General features: G+C 42.7%; 1 protein-coding gene across 9 annotated transcripts in view; it reads right to left on the reverse strand.

Moving 5' to 3' along the window:
* Positions 1 to 20790, reverse strand: part of SYNE2 (spectrin repeat containing nuclear envelope protein 2) — a 330497-nt gene extending 309707 nt beyond the window's left edge. For 5 of the 9 annotated variants that reach the window (XM_082734136.1, XM_082734133.1, XM_082734132.1 and 2 more), the window contains exon 1: positions 20640 to 20787. The gene's annotated coding sequence lies outside the window, so the exon portion shown is untranslated. Of the gene's footprint in view, positions 1 to 20573 lie in introns of all 9 variants that reach the window. The other 4 variants (XM_082734135.1, XM_082734134.1, XR_014312639.1 and 1 more) reach the window with 3 other exon arrangements.
* Positions 20791 to 23858: the final 3068 nt, after the last annotated feature.

Consider the following 23858-nt stretch of genomic DNA (forward strand, 5'->3'; position numbering starts at 1 on the left):
AACCCTCGCCCCTCTCATGTTCTCTTTCTCATTCTCTCTCTCAAATAAATAAATCTTTTTTAAAAAATTCATATGCCTGGGTGGCTCAGTGGGTTAAGCCTCTGCCTTTAGCTCAGGTCATGATCTCAGGGTCCTGGGATTGAGTCCCACATCAGGCTCTCTGCTTAGCAGGGAGCCTGCTTCCTTCTCTCTCTCTCTCTCTCTCTCTCTCTGCCTGCCTGCCTCTCTGCCTGCTAGTGATCTGTCAAATAAATAAATAAAATCTTTTTTAAAAAATGCATATGCAACAAAATTGTAAAGAAATGCATGAGGATGATAAATACCCAAATTAGATAGCAACACCTGTGAAGAGAGTAGGGGGTCACAACCATGTTACCAATATTTTGTTTCTTAAATAAGATGTTAAAGCTCGTAAGTACTTACTGTCTGATGATTTATATGATTTCACAGATCTTAATACATAACAATTTAAACATATATACACATACATAAATCGGCAAGAGCTTTGAGCCAGGAATCTGGATGGAGATAGCCATTTTATTCCTTGTTCTATCAATTACCTGTGGGACCTTGCTGCTCCTGAATCTTGGTTCCTCTTTGGTGAAGTAAGAGAATTCAAGTATCATTCAGTTCTAAAATTCTTACCTGAATTCAACATGATGGCTGTGGGCCTCTCTAGATTCTAATAAAACAGCCCCCCACTGCTGCCCCTGTACCAGCATTATAAATCATATAGGAGACAAGATTCACTGATTGCTTATGGAGAGCTTGTAGCTTTTTTTTTTAAGCACATAAACATTGTAAAGCACCCCAGGAATGGTTTTTAATCCCGCCACCCTCTCTCTCCTTTACTGTCCTTTCTGAGGGAGACCTCTGAAAGCTAGCTGGCTAGGTTCAGGAAAGCAAAGCAATGATTATCAGTAAAGGGCGGAAGTAGTGTAATTGATCCAAGATAAAACATACTTTATATTTAGTTGTGCCTATAGGTTATTTTACATAATAATGATACTCCTAAAGTGGGGGAAACTGAGACCGTTAATGAGTTCTTCAAGGGCATACAACTCTGTGGGTAAACCCAGGATTAGAATTCATAACTGGTATCTTAGAAGTGATGTTTTTACTCAATTTTTTATCTCTCCTATGACAGACCATTATTTCACAAACCCTCAAGACTCCTCTTAGAGAAAAGAGTTCCCTTTTCGTCCCTACAATCCAACTATATTTAATAATTTACCAAGACTTGCACAGTGACAAAGCAAATAAATGAGCAAATTCTTAGATCACTCAGTAAAACATTGTAGATTTTAATAAATTAGTCCCAGATTCTGGTACATATAATTTTGCTTAGGAAAGTGCTATGACTTTAAAAAAAAAAAAAAGAAAGAAAGAAAGAAAGAAAGAAAAAAAGATGCATTTCTTCTAACCACTTTAGATTATAATTTGCATGCTAGGTTTTTTTTTTTTTTAATAATTTTTTTTTTTTAATAAACATATTTTTTTAGCCCCAGGGGTACAGGTCTGTGAATCGTCAGGTTTACACACTTCACATGCACGCTAGGATTTTAAGGAAATAGTCCTAAGGGAATTTTTTAAAAATTCAAAATCTCCCCCCAAATAGAGCTCCCTTCTGTTCTTTGAGTTTGTGCTTCTCTTTAACTCTTTATTCCCAAAAATATCCCATTCATTACTGTGTGATTTGCACTGATAAATAGGGAGTTCTTACTTGACACCTAGTCTTACTCAACCAGTAAATCTTAGCATTCTGACTGGTTAGTGGGAAACTAGATGGGGGGGGGTGGAGGAGGGGGGGCGGTGCTGAAAATTAACTGCTGTGTGATTTAGAAGCTGTTTTTTCTGGGGTGCCAGCCAGGCGAGCAATTCTAACAGGTATTCATTTGTGAAAAAGTTGCTGAATCAAGCAACTATGGAAACAGAGGGTGTTTCTGAAAAACAGATTTATTTCTGAAATAGCAGAACTTTACGCTATGAAACCCTCCTCTTTCAGGCGTCCCTTGTGACTTGCTAGAGAGCTTGCAAACTAGTTTGCTTTTCATTTCTAAACAGACAGAAGTTTCTCACCTGAAGAGACAACCAAACTTGTTTGTTTGAGTTTTCCCCAAGGATACATATTTGCCAATTCTGTGGACACAATTCTGAGATCTGATTTGAGGTCAGATCATCTCAGGAAGAGAACAGAATGCACTTCTGTGTATACTAAATTACCCTCTTTGTTACTTATAACATGTGCAGTGACGCTATTAGAAATTTGTCCAGCTTTTTAAAATAATAATAATAATTGCCTAGTTCTGAGATCACTTTTTCTTTAGTATATCTCTTAATTCTTTAAAATATTTAGAAATTTATGTACTTCCTTATGAAACTAAGTTTTTTAAGTGACCCTGAACAAGTTCTTTTTTTTTTTTTTTTTTTTTTAGATTTTACTTATTTGACAGAGAGAGAGAGAGAGAATGAGAGAAGGAACACAAGCAGAGGGAGTGGGAGAGGGAAAAGCAGGCTTTCTGCTGAGCAGGGAGCCCAACGAAGGGCTCAGTCTGAGCCTAAGGCAGGCGCTTAACAACTGAGCCACCCAGGAGCCCCGAAAAAAAATTTCCTAAAACATAATCCTTACCTCCATAACTGGGATTACAAAATTCTTGAATTTTCTTTTCATGGAATTTCAGACTACAGTTTTGAGATTTCTAAGAAATATTTTTTCATTCTCTCAAAGCCGTCCCACAGGGTGCCTGGGTGGCTCATTCAGTTAAGCATCTAACCCTCGATTTTGGCTCAGGTCATGATCTCAGGGTCAGGCTCCATGCTCAATTGGTGAGGGGTGGGGGGGTCTGCTTGAGACTCCCCCTCCAACCCATGCGCTCTTTCTCTTCAATAAAAAAAAAAGCCTTCCCCATGAAAATATACCTGACCTGTCCCCAGCCCCTGAAACACATAGAACATAAAACACCCTCAAAAAGTACCACCACCTAAGTTGTTTCCTCCTTATCAGTGAACAATTAGAACACTCCCCCCAAAATGTCTTATCATTCCACAATATTTTCTTTAAAAAAAAAATATTTTATTTATTTATTTGACAGAGATCACAAGTAGGCAGAGAGGCAGACGGCGGGGGGTGGGGGGGCCTGGAGGGATGGTGCGGGCTCCCCGCTGAGCAGAGAGCCCACTGTGGGGCCCAATCCCAGGAGCCTGAGACCATGACCTGAGTGGAAGGCTTAACCACTGAGCCACCCAGGAGCCCCACAATATTTTCTGAGGTGGACCAAAACTAGAACTACCAAAGGATCTTGAGAAGTAAGACCACTAAGACAAAACAAAATCTCTGTGTAATCCTTTGGCTGAAGCTCCTCCAATTTATTTCATTACAAAGCTGACCAACTAAGAGAAGTAGATTTGTATCTGTTTCAAGGGCATATCTCACAATTTGCACATTCCTTCTGACAATCTACAGCGCTAAGAAAGTAAGGTGGCAGTGAATACTCCTTTGTCATAACTTGAAAGTGAGAACAGTAAAATTCTTCTTACATGGGTGATCTAAATCACAGATTCTCTTTTTTTCAAAGAATGACAAAACTACTAAGAATGGTTTAGATTTATTTAGTTCTTCATTTGTGCCAGATTTTTAAAAAATATTTATTTATTTATTTATTTATTTATTTGAGAGAGACAGAAATAGTGAAAGAGAGTATGAGCAGGAAGGAGGGGGAGAAGCAGACCCCCAGCTGAGCAAGGAGCCCAACGTGGGGCTCGATCCAAGGACTCTAGGATCATGAACTGAGATGAAGGCAAAGACTTAACTGACTGAGCCACCCAGGCATCTCTGTGTCAGATATTTTATAGGTGCCATCTCTTCTCATCCTCATGAGTCCATAAGATAAACACTACCCTATTTAGGAACAGAGAAGTAAAGTAACTTGCCCAAGACCATTCAGCAAGTCATTGGCAAGACTTGCTTGAACACAAGCAGGCTCCACTCCCTGTCCTTAAGAGAAAGTTTCTAATGGGCAAGGCAGAGCTAAGCTACTACTCACGTATCCCGCGATTCTGTTAGAGAAATTTACCAAAGCACATATTATCTGAGCAGTCAACATAGGAAGTGATTAACAGCCTAATACCGTGACCAAACTAAAATGGATCTTTGTGAGTTAAAATTTTCAGCTCAATATGCCCTTTCTCCTCTTTAAAATAAGTAAGATGAAACACGTTTTGTTTTGTTGTGTTTTAGGTTGGTTTTTTTTCCCCCCCACTGTTGCAGCTAGCTGGCAAACTTGTGTAATAAATTAACTAACAGAACTGGTTTAGCAACAAATAACCTCAAGGTCTCTAAATTCTAATCATAGGTACGTCACTGATTCCAAAGATGATCCAATAGTTTTTAACTTAAGTTAAATTTGATGTTTATATGGCTTTCAGAACACAGTTTGAATAAAGAACCCATATCCATGAAACCTCAATAATAAACCCTGATTCCAAATATCTAGGTGAAAAGGGAAAAGCACAAATTCTAGCTACTCTGCTTAATTATTGCCAGGGTTCCGGGTATTGGGCAACATTCAAATGGTATAAACACAGAATTGTCCGCGGTGATGATCTCTAGGGACAGGGACTGCAGGAATGGAAAGTGAAAATAATAGGAGGAAGGGCTTTGCCTTTTAATATGTGTGTTGTTGCATTTTTGTAAGAACACACACAAAAAATTTTTAAACAAATGCTCCAAGTCTTGCCAGATTTAATTTTTAACCTGCACCCACAAGCCTGACATTAGAATTACATATTTCATCACCTAATGAAGGGGACACTATTAAGGGAAAGACCATCATTCTCTCTACCCCTCTCCAACTCAACTAAAACAAGACTTATTTTATAAACTGGTCATCCTCTGGGGCGCCTGGGTGGCTCAGTTGGCTAAGCATCTGCCTTCAGCTCAGGTTGCTATCCCGGGGTCCTCAGATGGAGCCCCCCACTGGGCTCCCTGCTTGACCCTGAGCCTGCTTTTCTCCTCCCTCTTTGCCTCTCCCCGCCATGCGTGCTCTCTCCCTCCCCCCTTCTCTCTCTCAAGTAAATAATAAAATCTTTTTTTTAATATTTTATTTATTTATTTGACAGAGCTCACAAGGAGGCAGAGAGAAGGGGAGAAGCAGGCTCCCTGCTGAGCAAGGAGCCCGATGATTTGCGGCTCGATCCCAGGATCATGACCTGAGCCCAAGGCAGAGGCTTAACCCGCTGAGCCACCCAGGCGCCCCTAAAATCTTTTTTTTTTTAAGATTTTATTTATTAATTTGACAGAGAGAGAGACAGTGAGAGAGGGAACACAAGCAGGGCGAGTGGAAGAGGGAGAAGCAGGCTTCCCGCTGAGCTAGGCGCCCGATGAAGCGGGGCTCGATCCCAGGAGACTGGGATTATGACCTGAGCAGAAGGCAACCACTTACGGGTTGAGCCACCCAGGCGCCCCAATAAATAAAATCTTAAAAAAAAAAAAATGTTCACCCTTTCCTACCCAAATGTGTCCATTTTATCAGAACAAGAGGGGAAAAAAAAAAATCCTGAGGGACTTCAACCTTCAAGCAGCTCTAAAAGGAAAGGAATAATAGAATTTGAGAAAGAAGATTGGAAATAGAACTCCCTCGACATTCTTCAGGTAACAAAGGGAAATCTCCCAGGTAGAGGGTTACTCTCTCCTCAAGGTAAAGAATATGTAACAGGAGCCTGAATGTGCAAATCACGCACTCATTCTTCCTAGCCCCCCCCCCCCCCCCCCCCCCCCGCTGGCCTCTTGCTCCAAAGAGCCTGAAGAGAAAGATAAAAGTGAGAAGTGCTTTGTAACAAAGGTAAATGTTGAAAGGATATCAGGCTTCTCCTGAGCTATTTCTTCATCAGTAAAAATACCATCTGCTTCTAATAATGATTTGGGGATTTTGGAGATGCTTAGCATAAATCAGAGGCGTGACAGATGCACAGTAAGGGTTGGCTTCTTTCTTGCAGAACTAAATATCCAGCTGCCAGCTAGATATTGGGCTCAAAAGATTAGCCCACTAGGCCCACCCTAGCACCAAGACCATCCATTCTCTCCTATCCTTCCCTTCCTGTGTTCTCTCTCAAGTAATGGCACCAACGGCACCGTTCTCTTTGACCTCTAATTTAGAATTCTCTCTCTGCCATCTCCTTCTAATTCTCTCTGACTCTGTCCTCTGAATTTCTCCATCATTCACCTGGATTTCTGAAAACACCCTGGAGAGGAAACCCCCTGCCTCTCCAAAACATCTTCCAAAACATTATCATGGAACAGAGCTCACTCCAAACGTGGTTCGCCACTGACAAAATACGGTCCACTTACACGTTCAAAAGTCCCCAAGATCTAACCGCGAGACATCTGTCCAGACCTCTCCCGCTGCATCTTGCCACGACTCCTGCCCTGTAGTCTGTGCTCTTCTTCAGCCTAATCTGCTCTCCTCCATTCACTATCCACAAAAGCCCTCGTCTGCATTCTGGGCCTGGCTATAGGCCCAAATTTAAGGTCGATGTGCTACAAATCTAGCCCTAACTTCCCCAAACCAGGCATTAATTACCACTGACATTACACACGCACAGCACATTGCCTTCACTTCAGCTACCATTTCTTTCATTCTGGATCATACTAGAATAATTAGTTCATGAAGCCAACTCCCCCAGTCCCTGAAGAAAAGGGGCCATATCTGATCACTTCTTATTGCCACCTCCACACCTGTCACTTAGCCCCTAGTTCACCCCACCCTTGAACTCAATGTAACAGCTAGCATTGATTACAATGTATTGTGCAGTATGCAACAATAAATACCGTACTGTCCACTATGTGTATTATCTCAGTAATATTCATCACCCTCCTTTAAGGCAAATTGTATATTGACCTCCATGTTACAGATGAGAAAACTCTACTCAGAGAGGTTATGTCATTTGTGCAAAGCGACGGAGCTAGTATACGACAAAGCCAGGATCTGAACCCGCATTGGGCTCTCAGTCTGACTTCAGAAGCTATACTCTTAACCATTCCGCTACGGCACAGACATTTCCAAAATCCACTTTGTTCTTTTAGTACTTACACACATGGGAATACCCAAGGCCAGAACTTCAGTAAATCATGTCTTATCCTACCAGCACAGGGAGGCCATTTTGGTTCTGCTCTCATCCAGGGTCATACACAAGCAGGTCCACAGTCTCCCAGATTCACTTATTTTTCTCTGTTCCTACCTCCACCCCCAAGCCCCTAAAAAGCAAATCAGAAAAAAATAATAATAATTTGGAAGGCAAGGACAGGAAGACCATTAAATCTTCCCTTCTTTGTGGAACATACAATATTAACAGTAACTTTATAAGGTTTAACAGGCATATATAACCTGAAGAGTATGTTGATCATTCCAAAACATATTTGCCCTGCTCAAACCTGAAATCGGCAGCAGTTACTAAGAAAACATGCAGCCAACTGGGAGACGACACGATGACTCATGAAAGGGGCAAGCTTACTTTCCAAGTCTCAGAAACCATCACTAACAGAGTCTTGTCACCAAATCACCAACCTGTGGTTATAAACATTCTGGCATTTCTTTTCATCTGGCCTGGAAGGAATCATAACCAGTTCTGGACTAAACACTAGCTATTAAATTAATTATTATGCAACTAAGCTGAAGCTTCCTATAATGAAAGAAAGTACAAAGACTACAAAGGTAACAGACTTTCTTTTAAACAAAGGTCTATTAACAGTAAAAGTTCTTACTCAGAGTCATCAAATGAGTGACTCTAAAGGACATTCAAGGGAACACTTGTGACCCATTTTTCTTGTCAACATACAAATGCAGATAATAAAACACACCTTTAACAGTCTTAAAAACAATTTATAGTAGGCACCGCCTTTTTATTTTTTTCTTTCTGAATCACTTGCTCAAAATTTTGAACAAAAAGCTCTAGCAATGCATTATTCTACCAAACGATCCCATCATACGTTGGCTGTGTCACCCACCATAGTACTAATAGCTTAGATTCGTTTGAGTTCTGGGGGCTTTTTTCTTTATTATTTGTTTTGGGGGCATGGGAAATGGTCTTTATTTATTTTGTTTCAGTTTACACTTAAGATAAAGATTACTTCTGAGTAATTAAATCTTCTGTTAATGAAAATTAGCTAAGTTTTATGGTATGACCCATTATTTAAGATATCACACAGAACAGCCATACCTACAGATCCCAGCCACAATAGCCTGGATCAATTTTATCTTCAGGGCACCCTGGCTTGTACTCGAAAGCCAGACTAGGAGAAAAGTGGTGGTATGTCTGTGTAGATTAATTCTACATCACCCACCCCCCAAACATGAAGTATCTCTCAGCCCAAGCTCTAATTAAATAGGTCCTCTCTAACCTTGATGAAAAGAGGTGTATGTAGCACATGGATTAAGATGAGAGCATTTTTCTTTTAAAGATGTATTGTTCATCCCTAAATGTTAAATACCTTTTCTTTTCAAACAAAGCCACATTAACTGCTAAAATGAGGAATAAGGGGTGCCTGAGTGGCTCAGTGGGTTAAAGCCTCTGCTTTTAGTTCAGAGTCCTGGGATCGAGCCCCCGCATTGGGCTCTCTGCTCTGCAGGGAGCCTCCTTCCCTTCCTCTCTCTCTGCCTGCCTCTCTGCCTACTTGTGATCTCTGTCTGTCAAATAAATAAATAAAATCTTAAAAAAAAATAAAATGAGGAATAAGAATTTTTAATTTAAATATATTAAAAATGTGCCTAGAAGTCTACAAAACACTCTCATAATACCTCCCTTCCCAAAAATCTGCCTTTCAAATTAAAGGTTCCCTGTCCAGCATGAGATTTCAATTCTCACAGCACATATGGGTATATAGTCTTCCTCATTCTTCTGGAAAATTGTCTGTAGATTTTCTATCATGATTGCTATCATGATGATGAAGGTTGATAAAATATTTTGACAGAATGTATTCAGTTGTAACCAAAATATTAGTGAATTTTAACGGGAATATATGTATATGTCTCCACACCACTGTTTTGTTTTACTATCTTTTGTGTAAACGACTTCCAGTAAACTTTATCTATAATTTAATGTGTAACCATGGAATGTCTACTTGTAATTCAGTTGCACATTCCTCTCCAGCATCTTAACCCACTGAGCCACCCAGGCGCCCCCCTCTCTAGCATCTTAATAGCTCAAATAATTTAAGATCTAATTATTTATGGATGAAATAATATGATATGTGGAATTTACTTCAAAATAATCCCCCATCGGGGGATGGGTGAGGGTGTAAGTCAAGCCACATTCACAGGATTTGATCATTACCGATACCGAGTAATATTTCCACAGGAGTTCATTTCACTATTATCTCTGCTTTTGCATATATATGAAATTTTTCATAATATATATATATTTTTTTAAAGATTTTATTTATTTATTTGACAGAGCGAGATCACCGTAGGCAGAGAGGCAGGCAGAGAGAGAGAGAGGGAAGCAGGCTCCCTGCTGAGCAGAGAGCCCGATGCGGGACTCGATCCCAGGATCTTGAGATCATGACCTGAGCCGAAGGCAGCGGCTTAACCCACTGAAGCCACCCAGGCGCCCCCATAATATATTTTTTTAAATCCAGTTTACTACTACTCCAGTGTCAGGTATAACTCTGTCCTTTTGAATCTGTTTTACCCACATAACAATTAATGTTTTACATGATATTTTATTAGTGCCAACACTGCTCTTTAAGTACAATGGGGTGATAAATCTCTTAGACATCCCTGGCTACAGGACCATCAGACTTGGCTTGACTTTAGAAAGTCTGAAATGCACACTGGCGAACATCATAGGAAAGTGATGACGCCTGCTGGGAAACACACAGGCACATACAACCTTGCGTACCCAAAGCACCTCAGCACGGCTCCCAATCTAGAAGAAATGGAAGAAAATCCTTCATTATCAATGAGCTAACGTCAATAAGGAAGGATTTCATTTTATGGACTGATATTTTGCTGCACATTTTGTAGTCTATCATCTTGAAGGATGCAAAGACATGGGGATAAATGATAAGGAATCAGTAACACCGATACTGTAGTTCATCATGAGTAGGAGGTACAAGAGGGGGAAATGAGTAATAAAAACACATGTTGGAACAAAGACAATGCTTTTCATACAGTTTATACCACAAGCAAAAAAAAAAGGACAATAGAGTAAAAATCACATTTCTAAATCAATACTCATAGAATTTTGAAGCTGGGGAAAAAATCTCAGAGGTATCTAATCCTCTAGGCCAGTGATTCATGAACTTGAACACACATCATAATCACTTGGAAAGCTTGTTAAACACAGATGGCTGGGCTCTAGCCTCAAGCTTTCTGATTTAGTATGTCTAATGCTGCTGGTGCCGGGAACACACTTAGAGAAGCCCTGTTCTAAGCTTACTCCCACCACTCTGTTGGGGTCTGCATTGTAGAGATCACCAGTTACCGCACAGGACTGCACGCTCCTCTGCTGGTGGGCCTTTCTCCTACTGGACAGTTGCCTTTCCAAGAGCAAGGGACATACATTTTCACCAAGGTTCCAGAGCCCAGACTCGATAAATATTCACAAAATAAATTAACTTACAGAATGAATGGATTTTCCCCCTCCTTTATAGTGGAGTTTTCGTCAGTGTATTAATATTTAGACCAGGGCACCTGGGTAGTTCAGTGGGTTAAAGCCTCTGCCTTAGGCTCAGGTCACGATCCCAGGATCCTGGGATCTAGTCCCACATTGGGCTCTCTGCTCAGCGGGGAGCCTGCTTCCCTCTCTCTCTCTGCGGGCCTCTCTGCCTACTTGTGATCTCTCTGTTAAATAAATAAATAAAATCTTAAAGATTTTAAGAGAAAATCTTAAAGAGAGGCGCTGCTCACTGATGACAAACAGCAAACATGGGCAGTGCCCAAAGGAAAAGGAAAAGTCAGCTGCAATCAGAGTAACAAGTAGATGGCAAATTCTAGAGAGATCCAAGAACTGCGTATCAAACTGGAGTCTTCAATCCAATAGGGACTTGGACTAGCAAAAGCTTGAGGCTCACTGTTCTCAAATTTGTTACTTTGACGGGGCACCTGGGGTGGCTCAGTCAATTAAGTGTCTACCTTCAGCTCAGGTCATGATCTCAGGGTCCCGGGGTCGAACCCCGCATTTTCCCCCTCCCAGGACCCTCCCCTGCCCTGCTCAGTATGGACTCTGCCTGTCCCTCTCCCTCTCCTCCTCCTCCTGCTCTCTCTCTAATAAATAAATAAAAGCTCTTAAAAAAAAATCAGTAAAATTTTTTAAAAATGTGTTGCCTTGACCTGAGGAGCTATACAACCATACTTTTTCATCTCACAAACCATCAAAAGAAAAAAATGCTTCCAAAGTTTCTCAGGGTCTGGAAAAGATCAGCACAGATGGACTGATTCCTTCTCTCCATCCACCTTCCTAATGTTGCCCAGAGGAAAGAAAAGAACCACAGCACACTCATCAGTGCCTGTCTAGTGAGTTCTCCAAGCCCAGGTATTTGGAGTGTTGTAATACTCTACAGCATCCTGAACCATCTTTCTATTATAGTAATGACCTATTCAACGGCGATTCAACAGAGTTTAAGAAAATGAACGTCGCTGATTTCTGAATTTCACTACTTCTTCAAAGTTTATTCTAACGTTAGAAGTTAGAATGTATTTTTTATATACATACATATATAGATGAATCCAATAACCTCAACATCTATGATTTACTATCATTTAACAATACAACAATCAAAAATATAACCTGTGGCGCTAAATGGGTACATATATGATTTTTTCCTTATTATTTAGATCTCTTTAAAAAATAACTGACGGGAGGGGGTATAGCTCAGGGATAGATCATTTGACTGCAAAAAAACTGACTGGGGACACCTGGGTGGCTCAGCCAGTTAAGCATCTGCCTTAGTGTCAGGTCATGATTCCAGTGTCCTGGGATCGAGTCCTATGGGCTCCTTGCTCAGTGGGGAGCCTGCTTCTCCCTCTGCCTGCCACTTTCCCTGCTTGTGTGCTCTCGCTTGCTCTCTCTCTCCCTCTCTCTCTCTCTCTGACAAATAAATAAATAAATAAAACCTTTAAAAAATAAATAAATAACTGATTGTTCAGGAGATCCTGGTGGTGGGTTAAGTGTCCAACTCTTCATTTCTGCTCAAGTCATGATCTCAGCATCATGGGCTAAACCCCTGCATGGGGCTCAATGCCAGTGTGAAACCTGCTTAACATTCTTCTCTCTCGGATGCCTGGGTGGCTCAGTGGGTTAAAGCCTCTGCCTTTGGCTCAGGTCATGATCCCAGGGTCCTGGGATGGAGCCCCACATCACTCTCTGCTCAGCAGGAAGCCTGCTTCCCCCACCCCCTCTGGTCTCTGCCTACTCGTGATCTCTGTCAAATAAATAAATAAAATCTTTAAAAAAAAAAAGATTCTTCTCTCTCCCTCTCCCTTTCCCTCTCCTTCTGACCCTCCCCACTCACACACAGGTGTGAGTGTTCTTGCTTTCTCAAAAAAAATAAATAAATAAAGTAAAATAAAAAATAAAAAGGAGCTTAACTTAAAAATGTTTTAAATTTAAAAATAACTGACTACTCAAACAAAAATAATAATGTAGCATGGGGTTGGTCTATCAAAGACAAAATATAAAATATATGACAAAGCAAAAAGGTTACCAGGAGAGTAATGGAAATGTACTATTATAAACATGGTGTTCATACTGTACATGAAGTAGGATAATAACACCTGAAGGTAAACTGTAATGAGTTAAAGATGTATACTACAAATCCTAAAGCAGCCACTAAAATAACAAAATAAAGAATGACAGCTAGGGCGCCTGGGTGGCTCAGTGGGTTACGCCACTGCCTTCAGCTCAGGTCAGGATCTCAGGGTCCTGGGATCGAGTCCCGCATCGGGCTCTCTGCTCAGTGGGGAGCCTGCTTCCTCCTCTCTCTGTCTGCCTCTCTGCCTACTTGCGATCTCTCTCTGTCAAATAAATAAATAAAATCTTTAAAAAAAAATGACAGCTAATAAGCCAAAAAAAAGCATATAAATTAGAATGATGAAAAATGGTCAATAAATCCAAAGACAGATCCAAAAAAGGTAAAAAACAATGAACAGATGAGAAAACCAGAAAACAAATAGCAAGGTTATAGATTTAAACCCAACCATGTTAACAACTACTTCAAATACAAAGGGTCTAAACAATGCAATTAAAAAACAGAGATGGGGCACCTGGGTGGCTCAGTAGGTGAAGCATCTGCATTAAGCTCAGGTCATAATCCTGGGGTCCTAGGGTCCTGGGATCAAGTCCATTGTCAGCTCCCTGCTCAGCGGGGAGTCTCCTTCTCCCTCTGCCTCTGCCCATCCCCTCTGCTTAAATAAAATCTTTAAGAATAAATAAATAAAAGAAATCATTACAGTGGAGACACCTGTTTGGCTCAATAGGACAAGCATGTGAATCTTGATCCCAGGGTCATGAATTCAACCCCCATGTTGGGTGCAGAGATTATGTAAATAAACTTTTTAAAAAATAAAATATAAATAAAAGACAGGGGCATCTGGGTGACTCAGGCATCTGCCTTTGGCTCAGGTCCTGATCTCAGGGTCCTGGGTTCAAGCCCCCCATTAGGGGCTGCTGAGCGGGGAGGCTGCTTCTCCCTCTCCCACTCCCTCTGCTTGTGTTCCCCTTCTCTCTGTGTCTCTCTCTGTTGGATAAATAAAGTCTTCAAAAAAAATTTTTTTAAATAGAAGACATAGATCACCACACTGAATAAAAAAGTAACACCCTTCAAGGAGGTGAAGCATAACTCTGCATTCCTTAAGTGTGAGCTGCACATAGAGACTTCATTACCAAAAAGTACAGTACAGAAGGGGGGGAAAAGAGTAACTTGAGAGAAACCTGACACCTCAGCCAGATGATCAAGGTTAACATGAACAGGGACAAGTCATGTTGATATCATGTTCCTTTAACATGGTATAATTAAAATACACATTCTTTTCAAGTGCACATAAAACATTTAACAAAAGAAATTATATTCTGGGCTATAGAATAACTCTAAATAAATGTAAAAGGATTTGAGCCATACAAGGTATGCTCTTTGACAACAATGGAATTGAATTAGAAATCAATAACAGAAAGATCTCTAGAAAATCCACAAATATTTCAAAATCAAGTAATATGGGTAACTCAGGGGCTGAGTATATATCAAACAAAATGTGTTTTAGTATTTTGAACTGAATAAAAATGGATTTACGTCATATCAAGATTTGTGAGATGTCAATAAAGCAGTACCTGGGAGGAAATTTATAGGACTAAACATCTATGTAGGAAAAGAAATAGTCACAAAATCAATGACCTAAAGAAACTAGAATAATGGAGTGCCTGGGTGGCTCAGTCAGAGTGTCTGCCTTCAGGTCATGATCTCAGAATCCTGGGACTGAGCCCTGAGTCAGGCTCCCCACTCACTGGGGAGTCTGCTTCTCCCTCTGCCCCACTCCTGCTCATGCTCTCTCTCCAAAATAAAATAAATAAAAATAAATCTTTGGGGAAAAAAAAAAGAAACTAGAATACGAAAAACAATAAGGATCAGAGTGACAAGTTAGTTAAATAGAAAATGGAAAAACAAAAGAAAATATCCATAAAACCAAGAGCTGGTTCATTGCGAAGGTCAATAAAATTGATAAACCTCTAGCTTAGCGTTTCTCAGCCTTGGCACCACTGACATTTTGTCTGAATGATTCTTTGTTGCTCGTGGTCACTGCAGTATCTTGAGCAGCATCCCTGGTTTTGACCCACTAGATGCCAACAGCAAATACCACCCAACCCCCACCCGTAACACACACAAGACATCATCTCTGTACATTACCTGTCTCTAGAAATTGCCAAATGTTCCCATTAGCAGTAAGGTAAACTTCAATGCATACTTCACTCTGTAAACAAATACTAACTCAAAGTAGCTGACCTAAATATAAAATGATAAATATAGTTTTACATTCCTTTTTTTTTTTTTTAAAGATTTTATTTATTGGGGGCACCTGGGTGGCTCAGTGGGTTAAGACTCTGCCTTCAGCTCAGGTCATGATCTCAGGGTCATGGGATCGAGCCCTGCATCGGGTTCTCTGCTCAGCGGGGAGCCTGCTTCCCCCCTTCTCTCTGCCTGCCTCTCTGTGTACTTGTGATCTCTCTCTGTCAAATGAATAAATAAAATCTTTAAAAAAAATTTTTTTAATTTATTGGACAGAGAGAGACACATTGAGAGAAAGAGCACAAGCGAGGGGAGTGGGAGAGGGAGAAGCAGGCCTCCCTCTGAGCAGGGAGCTGGATGGGAGAGGCTCGATCCCAGGACCCTGGGATCACGACCTGAGCCGAAGGCAGAGGCTTAACCCACGGAGCCACCCAGGCGCCCCTAGGCAAAGATTTCTTAAGGTACAACATCAAAAGTACAATCCATAAAAGAATAAATTGATAAAATGACTTCATTAAAATTTGAAACTTCCGATCTTCTGAAATACTGTTAAGAGACAGTAAGATGAGGAACGGACTAGAAGTAAATATTGCAAATCATGTATCCAATAAAGAGCTTGCATCTGGAAAACAAAGAATTCTCAAAACTCAATAATAAGGAAGCAACCAACCCAATAATAAAAAAGGGAAGCAAAAAATATAAACAATATAAATATAAATATTAAAAAAAGAAGATACATGGGTGGTAAATAAGCATATCATTAGTCATAAGGGAACTGCAAATTTAAAACACAATGAGATACCACTGTACCTCTAGCAGAATGTCTCTGGAAAGCCTAACCACACGAAGTATTGACATGGGCGCAGGGCCACGGGAACCCTCATACACAGCTTTGGAACGTAAAATAGTACAACCCCTTCAAAACACTTATCTACCATACGATCCAGCCGTTCCACTCCCAAATATTTACCAAGAGGGAATGAAAGCAGCAGTCTACTTAAGACTGTACATCATAATGTCCACAGAAGCTTTATTTTTAATAGTCAAAAATTGGGAAAAAAGCCACATGTCAATCAATGGGTGCACGGATGGATGAACTAGGGTAGATCCATACAGTAGAATAGTGCTCAGCAATGAAACGGGGTGAACCACTGATTTACACCCCATGGAATAATCTCCAAATAATTATGCTAAGTGAAAGACGCCAGACAAAAAAGAGACGTTATGATTCCATTTATATAAAATTCTAAAAACACAAAATAATCCATAGGGGTCAAAAAAGTATCTTCAGGGGGGCACCTGGGTGGCTCAGTGGGTTAAAGCTCTGCCTTCAGCTCAGGTCATGATCCCAGAGTCCTGGGATGGAGCCCCACATAGGGCTCTCTGCTCAGCAGGGAGCCTGCTTCCCCCTCCCTGCCTCTCTGCCTACCTGTGATCTCTGTCTGTCCAAAAAAAAAAAAAAAAAAGCTATCTTCAGTTGTCTAGGAAAAGAGGATGTAGGGGATAAGGAGGGGCCAAAGAGAGAGATGGTTTCACAGGTCTTTATATAAGTGAAAATTTTACCAAATTTTACCCTCTAAATATGTGCAGCTTACCGTGTGTCAATTACACTCAACAGAGCCAGCATAAGAATTATCACACTAACCCACAAAGTGGAGACAGTTTAAGATAATGACCAGAAAAGAACATAACCCGTGCAATTCAGTGAAGAGTACCAGGCTTGAAACACAAGCGATTTTACACTATTTCAGACACGCTCTTTCATTTGGTCAAAGTAAGAAAGGGGGCATTTGAACCAGTCAGGGGTAGACGGGAAAGCAAGCCAGGCTAAAAAGTGAACACACGGAGAAGTCCTGAAGCACAGGTTGTTGCATTGAAGATTAATATTATTTCGTAATTAAGATGTAGGCAATGTGAAATAGTTCATAATAATAAAAAAATGGAAAAATGATTCCATTTTCTTCCAGTTTGGCCTGTTCCACTCCTGGGCAGAACGAGGTGCTTCCCCTCCCCAGGTACCGGAAGGACACATCTTTTCCAGCGCTGCCATGTGTATACCGCAATGGCTTAATCATCAGGAAGGGGACTCTGTCTTTTGACACAGGCATGGGGTCAAATGTAAGTGTTCTGAGGGCCTGGTTTTCTATCCTAGGCTTAACTATTCACTTACCAGGTAGCTGGAGAAAACTACCTGATGCCCAGTTTCATAAACTATAAAATAGAGCTAATAGGGTATATATGGGGATTCAATTTATCCAAATCTTGGCCTACAAGGAAGCCCCTGCTTCATCTTCCACCGGATTACCCTTCCATCTTCACTTAGTTCTTTCCCTCCAGCTGACAGTGCTCAGGTATAACCACCTTCTCCCAGTTCCAGTAAAGCCAAGCTCTCTCCTGACTCAAGGCTGTTTCTCCCGCTGATCTTCTGCCACGCCCCTCTCCTCCCCACAACCTCCTGCCCCAACCACAAGGCCAGCTCCTTCTTAACAAACATTTAGCTTAAACACCAGCTGCAGAGAGGGCTTCTCACTATTAACACAGGAGACCCTGGTCTCTGCTTCGGCCCCCTGTAGTCTCCTTCTTTCTACTCAACATTCATTCAACAGTTCTTAAGGACCCAGGGCACGTCAGGCACTGTTCCAGACTCGGAGGATACCACAGCGTCTACAACAGCATTGATGGAGTGCGATCTAGCAGGGGAAGACAGACCATTAACAAATGAGTCAAACATAGAGTATGTTTAGTTTTATGATCCCAAGGGCCATGGAAAGGGATGCCTGGGTGGCTCAGGTCTGAGTCCCCCGCCAGACTCCTTGTTCAGTGGGGAGCCTGCTTCTCCCTCTGCCTACTGCTCCCCCGGCTTGTGTGCACTCTCTCTCTCTCTCTCTCTCTCTCTGGCAAATAAATAAAATCTTTAGGGGAAAAAAAAATGCCATGGAGAAAAACAATAAATCGTGAACAGGGGAATAGGAGTTACAAGAGAGCTGGTGATTATTTAAATCTGGGGTTTTGCCAAGGCTCACTGAGAACACAATATTGAGTAAGGAAGTGAAGCGGGTCAGGGAGGGAACCAGGCAGATCCGCAGGCTGCGCAGGGAGCATTCCAAGCAGAGGAAACAGCAAGTCGAAAGGCATCTCAGACAGCAAGGAAACTAGTCTGGCTGTAGAAGTATGAGCAAGAAGCAGAGCAGCAGATAAGATCAAAAAGGTGAAGGACTGGGACATGAGGACCAGATGGAGCAAGCTCTGGGGGCCAGTCAGGTCTGCCTTTCACTCAGAGGGAGATGGGAAACTACTGAAGGATTTTCAACAGGGAAGTGTGCGATCTGATTCACACTGTAAAATCTCTAATCAGTTTGCTAATGTTTTTCATGTTCTGTGGATCTTCCCCAGCTCTCCCCCATGACTGGCGGAAACCACAGCAGTCCCAGGCGCTGCTGGAACTTCAGCGCCTAGCACAATACACTGTAGGCACTCAATAAATATTTATCAGATAAATAAGGTAATCTATGCAAAGCATTTACTGGTATAAAATAAGCACTCTATAATTGGTAATTATTATTATTTGGAACCCCAGTTTGGGGCACAATGGCTAACATATGGTAAGAGCTTATTTGAGTAAATGAACAATTTTGTGAAATTATTAAAAATCTGTATAAAAAACATATGAGTAATGACAAATTACTCAATTGCTTTCCACGCTCACCTTTACTTATTAAGACATGCCTGATTCCTCTTGTGAGATTTACTTTAAAAACTCTGTTAAAACTACGGAGGGCACTACCTAGAATAATTTCACTATGATTCACTTCTCTGAACATATTGCAATATCCTGCAAACACAACCAGTATGAAGGCACTGAAATGCTTGTAAAACTTCTAACTGGGTAAACTTATTCACATGATTTTTTTTTAAAGCAATCTTCATGTCCAATGCTAAGCTGACCAAACTGGTTTGATTTTTATTTTTGTTGAATTCAAATAAAGTTCAGTTGATTCAAACATGTGAACAAAGAACTAAGAATTTCCACTTTTTTCTTATTTTGACAGCTCCAGAGTCTTCACAAAACAACAACAACAACAAAAACAACTTAATGAGGATTACACCTGCTCCCTTCTCCGTCGCGGTGCATTGGGGGTAGGGGGCGTAATGGCGGGGCTAAGGCCGTTCGCTTAGTAATTATCTCGGGAAAAGCCTTTGAAAGTCCCACCAGTTTTCCAGAAAGAAAACTAAAAAAGGAGTCATGCACCAAAATACAAAAACACGCCAAATGTTCCATCTCATAAAGGGAGAATTCCTTCTCCTGGTGATATTTACACGTTCTCAGCGGCAGGGACCCGAGGGGTGAAGGGCCAGGTAGGGTTCAGATGTTCATTGTAACCCACAACCCTAAAAGTACCGAACCCATCCGAGCACAACCACGTAATAACTGCAAGGAGGACTTCGGGGCGAGGGAAACTTTCAAAAAAGCAGATGAAAGTTGCTTGAAATCAAACTTTTAAAAAAAAGCCGGGGGCGGGGGAGAGCGATGCCCAAGTGAGCGGCTACAAAGAAACACCCTAGGCTGGGCTCTGACTTGCTGGTGCCTGTACACAATCGAGCCTGCTGGCATCCAGCTCAGACGCTCCCTTCCACTAGGGGAGGGGAAAATAATAACTTTCGGAAATAACAAGCGTCCACAAAGGCAAATGTTACACAGGACTTCTCAATCTCCATCTAATAAGGCGGCTCGCGTCGGTTGGAGCAGCACTGATTCCACACAAGTCCCCCGCCCCCCCCTCTTTTTTAACAGAAGAAAAATAACCTAAGGAGGGGAAGGTGCTACCGTCAGACCCTCAAGGCAATTTCAGACAACAAAGACCCCAAGCAATCAAAATGGAATTATAATCCGAGCCGTCCGAGCCGCCCCCGCCGCGGGGGCGCTTGGCTGCCGCGCCCGCCGCTGTACCTCCAGCGCCGGGGCCCGCGGGTCCCCGCGCCCTGTCCAGCCCCGGTGCGCCCCTGCCCGCTGGTGCCCGGGGACGCGGGGCGAGCCTCGCACCGCCCACGATTTGGCAATCTCCGCGCCGCAGCTCTCCGCGTTCTAGCTCACGCGGGGTTCAAAATCTTTCCCGCCCAGGCGTGACGCGAGGAAGGAAAACAATCAGCGGATCGGGAGTGCTGGGGCCTGGGCCCGACGGGGGCGGCGCGGGGATCAGGGCCGAGCCCCCCGCGCAGCCCCTTTCCGAGCTGGCCGCCCAGGCGGGCCGGGGCCCGGAGGTGACACAAAGAAGCCGGAGAGACAAACGCCACCCGCCGGCGCTCGCTCCAATCCCCGGAGCGCCCCGCCCGCTGACAAGTTTGCGGCGCCCTCCACGCACCCCGCTCTCCCCACCCGGGCAAAGTTTCCGGTGACCGGGCTCGGACCCCAACAACGGGTCGGTTCTCGCGCCTACCGCCCCCCGCCCCCCGCCCGCGGCTCGGGGACCTTTCCCTCCCTCGCCCCCGCCCCTTCCCCTCCCTCCCTCCCGCTTTCCCTCCCCGCCTCAGCCCGCTCTCTCCGGGGCGCACCGGGGCGCTGGGGGCCCGCGACCGCGCTCACCCGCTGCTGGCCCCGCGAGGGATGAGGGCGCGGGCTGGGGCCGACCCAGGTCAGCGCCCCACTTGCCTTGCTCCCACGATCGCGCCCTTTGCTCGTTCTCCCGCTCGCTTTTTCGGTCCAGCCGAAGGTTCGGGACGCAGCTGAGCGCGCGCCGCTCCTTGGCGCTCAGAAAGCTGCAAACCACGCCCCGCGCCTTCCCCGCCCGCCGCCTGCCTCGGAGTACCGCGCTCGCCGCTCCGCGGCCAGTGTGGAGCCCGCCCGCGAGCGTGGAGGCGGAGCCGCCCGCCTCCCCCCGCAGACCCAGCGGCCGCCCTGGCCTGGCAACTTTCTCTCGGTGTTCTGGAACGTCAGAGATGGTCAGAGGGAGATGCTGATTCCATGCAGGTTAACGACCGGGTGGAAGAAAAAATGTCACAGACTCCCTCAAAAAAGCTTTTCTGCCCGATTTCATCAAGGAACTTCTCTAACCATCCAGACTCCCAGGTCTTAGGGGTGGGAGGAAGACAGCGATTCGCAGATTAGCTACCAAACCTAGATCAAGTCGTCTAACCTTTGTGGACCCTTCCTAAAATGAGGATTTGGAATTAGATGACCTTTAAGGTCTTGGTCAGTATTTCTTATAATGTGGTCCAGACTTAAGGATCACCTGGAAGGAAGGCGAGGCCCTTGTTAAGATGAAGAATGATGGGTCATTTCCTCCCCCCGCACAAGAACCGCCTCACGTCTTACAACACCATATATATCTTCCAGATCCGAAACTCACTGCAAGCTAGATCCTTGGGAATCCATCCTGCGGGGGCAAGTTAGATATACCAACAAATTACTCAATGCCCTTGGACTCAGGATGATGTCGATTGACTCCCACTTAGCTCCTGTACTGCATTACTAAGCTCTGAATGAAAGGTATTGTATGAACTCACTATTACTACATAAATATATGACTTTAAAATATTGTCTTTGTATCGCAATCAAATTAAACTTCTTATAAATCCGAGTTCATATATATTGTATGGCTACGGAATCTTGTCTGCATTACTTAAATTTGGTGGTTTTGATCCAAACCAAGTGGTAAGGAGCAAACATTAGTTTTGATAATACATTAAATTAACACATATTAATGCAAAAAATTGTTGCAAGTTTTACCCACAGTTTGGGACAATTGTTTCAAAAACTCGTACGCACAAAAACTTGTACGTTCATGAGTACCAGATGATTCAGTTATTTGACATCTGTTTTACTGGTGGTCAGTAGCTCAACTCAACAAAACAGCACAGTGTCAATCTATGTGCCATTCCTTGTAATCCAAGAAAATCATTCTGATAGTATCTCCTCTCTTCTTAGACTACCCAGGTTTGCATTACTTATTACTAATGGCGTAGGTCACAAGAGAGGTCTATAAAGCAAGAAGATCCTTCTGGTCCTACAATGTCTTTTCACAGAAGCATGTTGCCTGGCACAACACATATAAATGAAAGAGTCAATTTCAGGAAAGTCTGGGCTCTAGGGTTTATGGAGCTGTCTACAAAGCATTGTCTATTATTTTCCTTCTCTGCCCTATTCATGTTATTCATTTCCATTTTACATTGGTTGCTTCCTTTAGAGTAGATGCTGCAAAATCATCATAGCAACAGTCTCTGGAGAAAATATTGTGAATCATTTCTTAATTATTGTTCCTTTGCAGGCATCTATGCTACAAGTCCTCAAAGTGAAAGGACTATTGTTCCATATCTAGTGCACTTAAGAAGGTCTAGAATAGTGTCTCAAAATTGCTTCCAGATGTTCCCAGTTAGAGTTTTAATGATCTATGGTGTCTCCTAGCCATGCCTGTTTGGATATAAAAGTAATACCTACTTGTAAATCAGCAAATTAGACTAATGACAGGAACACTGAAACAGATCCTCCATACTTTGAAATGAAAATAGAATGTAATGCTAAGCCAAACAGACACACCCATTCCTTTTGAAACACAACACTGAGCATGTGAGCGGAGGGCTCCTGTGTTTACATCTCTGACTGGCAGGTTCATGGTTGCCATGAACCCAGCCCTGCTCACATTCTCCCATGTACCAAAAAACAGAGATAGTTCAACAGAGTATGATGTCATGTGATGCCTCTTAGCTATTATTTACATCCAGCAGAAGTTCCCATTCGGCTCAACAGCCCACCTGAAAGACTTTGCCAGCCCCAACTGTGCTAAACCCAAGTTTTGAAAATTGAGCAAACTGAAAGCATGTCTGGGACTTGGTACACAAGCCTTGCTGGGGCATCTGGTGAGAACAACCAAAGCAGATATTCAATACCTACTGAGCAGGACAAATAACATAGTCTGGGGCATTCAAGCGAGTTGGACATCCTCATGCCATTTGGAATTAAATTTGCCAGTCTTAAAGTTAGACAGCAGCTCCTTTCTGTCACAGCATGGAATTCTCTGATCTAGAGAGGCTGTTTACATTCCTGTGTCCCACACGAGGCTGCCCAGTTCCTTGTCTTTGAATCCAGAGTGCCTAAATAAGAATGGCAACGGATTCTATAGTGGGAGCAAATCCTAGTCTTGTTACTTGGCTGTCATGTTGAGAAGTTTGGCAAGAAAGTATACAAACTGAATAGTAACTGAGTCTCTGCCAGGGACCCAGGGGGAAGAAGAATTGACACTAGTATCACATATTTATCAACTCTGATGGTAATAGAAGATAATAATGTTACATGATTGACCAGCTGGATAAGTGAGTTTGAGAATAATACAAAGTATCTTTAGCTGAAGGGGCAGGAATTATGTTACTTAATCTGAGGCAGGGTGAGACCATTTTATTACTTGTGTCTATGTTATCAACAGAGTTACTACTAAGTCAAAAGGAGATTGGCTTAGAGCTAACCATTCCTTGTTAGGACACTATGTCTGCTGATCTCAAGGAAGTCTTTCGCCACAGTATTTTTTACACATTGAGAGCACTTGTATGAGCCAGGGATGAAAATAGCTGGCCAGGAAAACAGCTCTGTTCCTCTTTGTCCAAGACTCCAATCACACCCTGTAAAGGTCTGAGCTCCTTATCTCCTTCTGGTCTAGTTTCCTGCCAAACCTGGAAACCTAACAGAAATAAATGTTGCCTGATTGCTCCCTTGACCAGTGTGCTCTCTGACCATTGTCTTGATTCAAGTAAAAGGCCGGGTCCGACAACATGCAAGTACCCACTGTCAACTTCTGCAGGGGGTGGTCTCCTAAAATACTGAGCCAATCCATCAAGTTTCTGCCAGCTGAATCAGAGAGAGGCCAACGTTCTAGAGGTT

This window comes from Mustela nivalis (genome assembly GCF_964662115.1).
Source record: "Mustela nivalis genome assembly, chromosome: 6".
NCBI classification, from domain to species: domain Eukaryota; kingdom Metazoa; phylum Chordata; class Mammalia; order Carnivora; family Mustelidae; genus Mustela; species Mustela nivalis.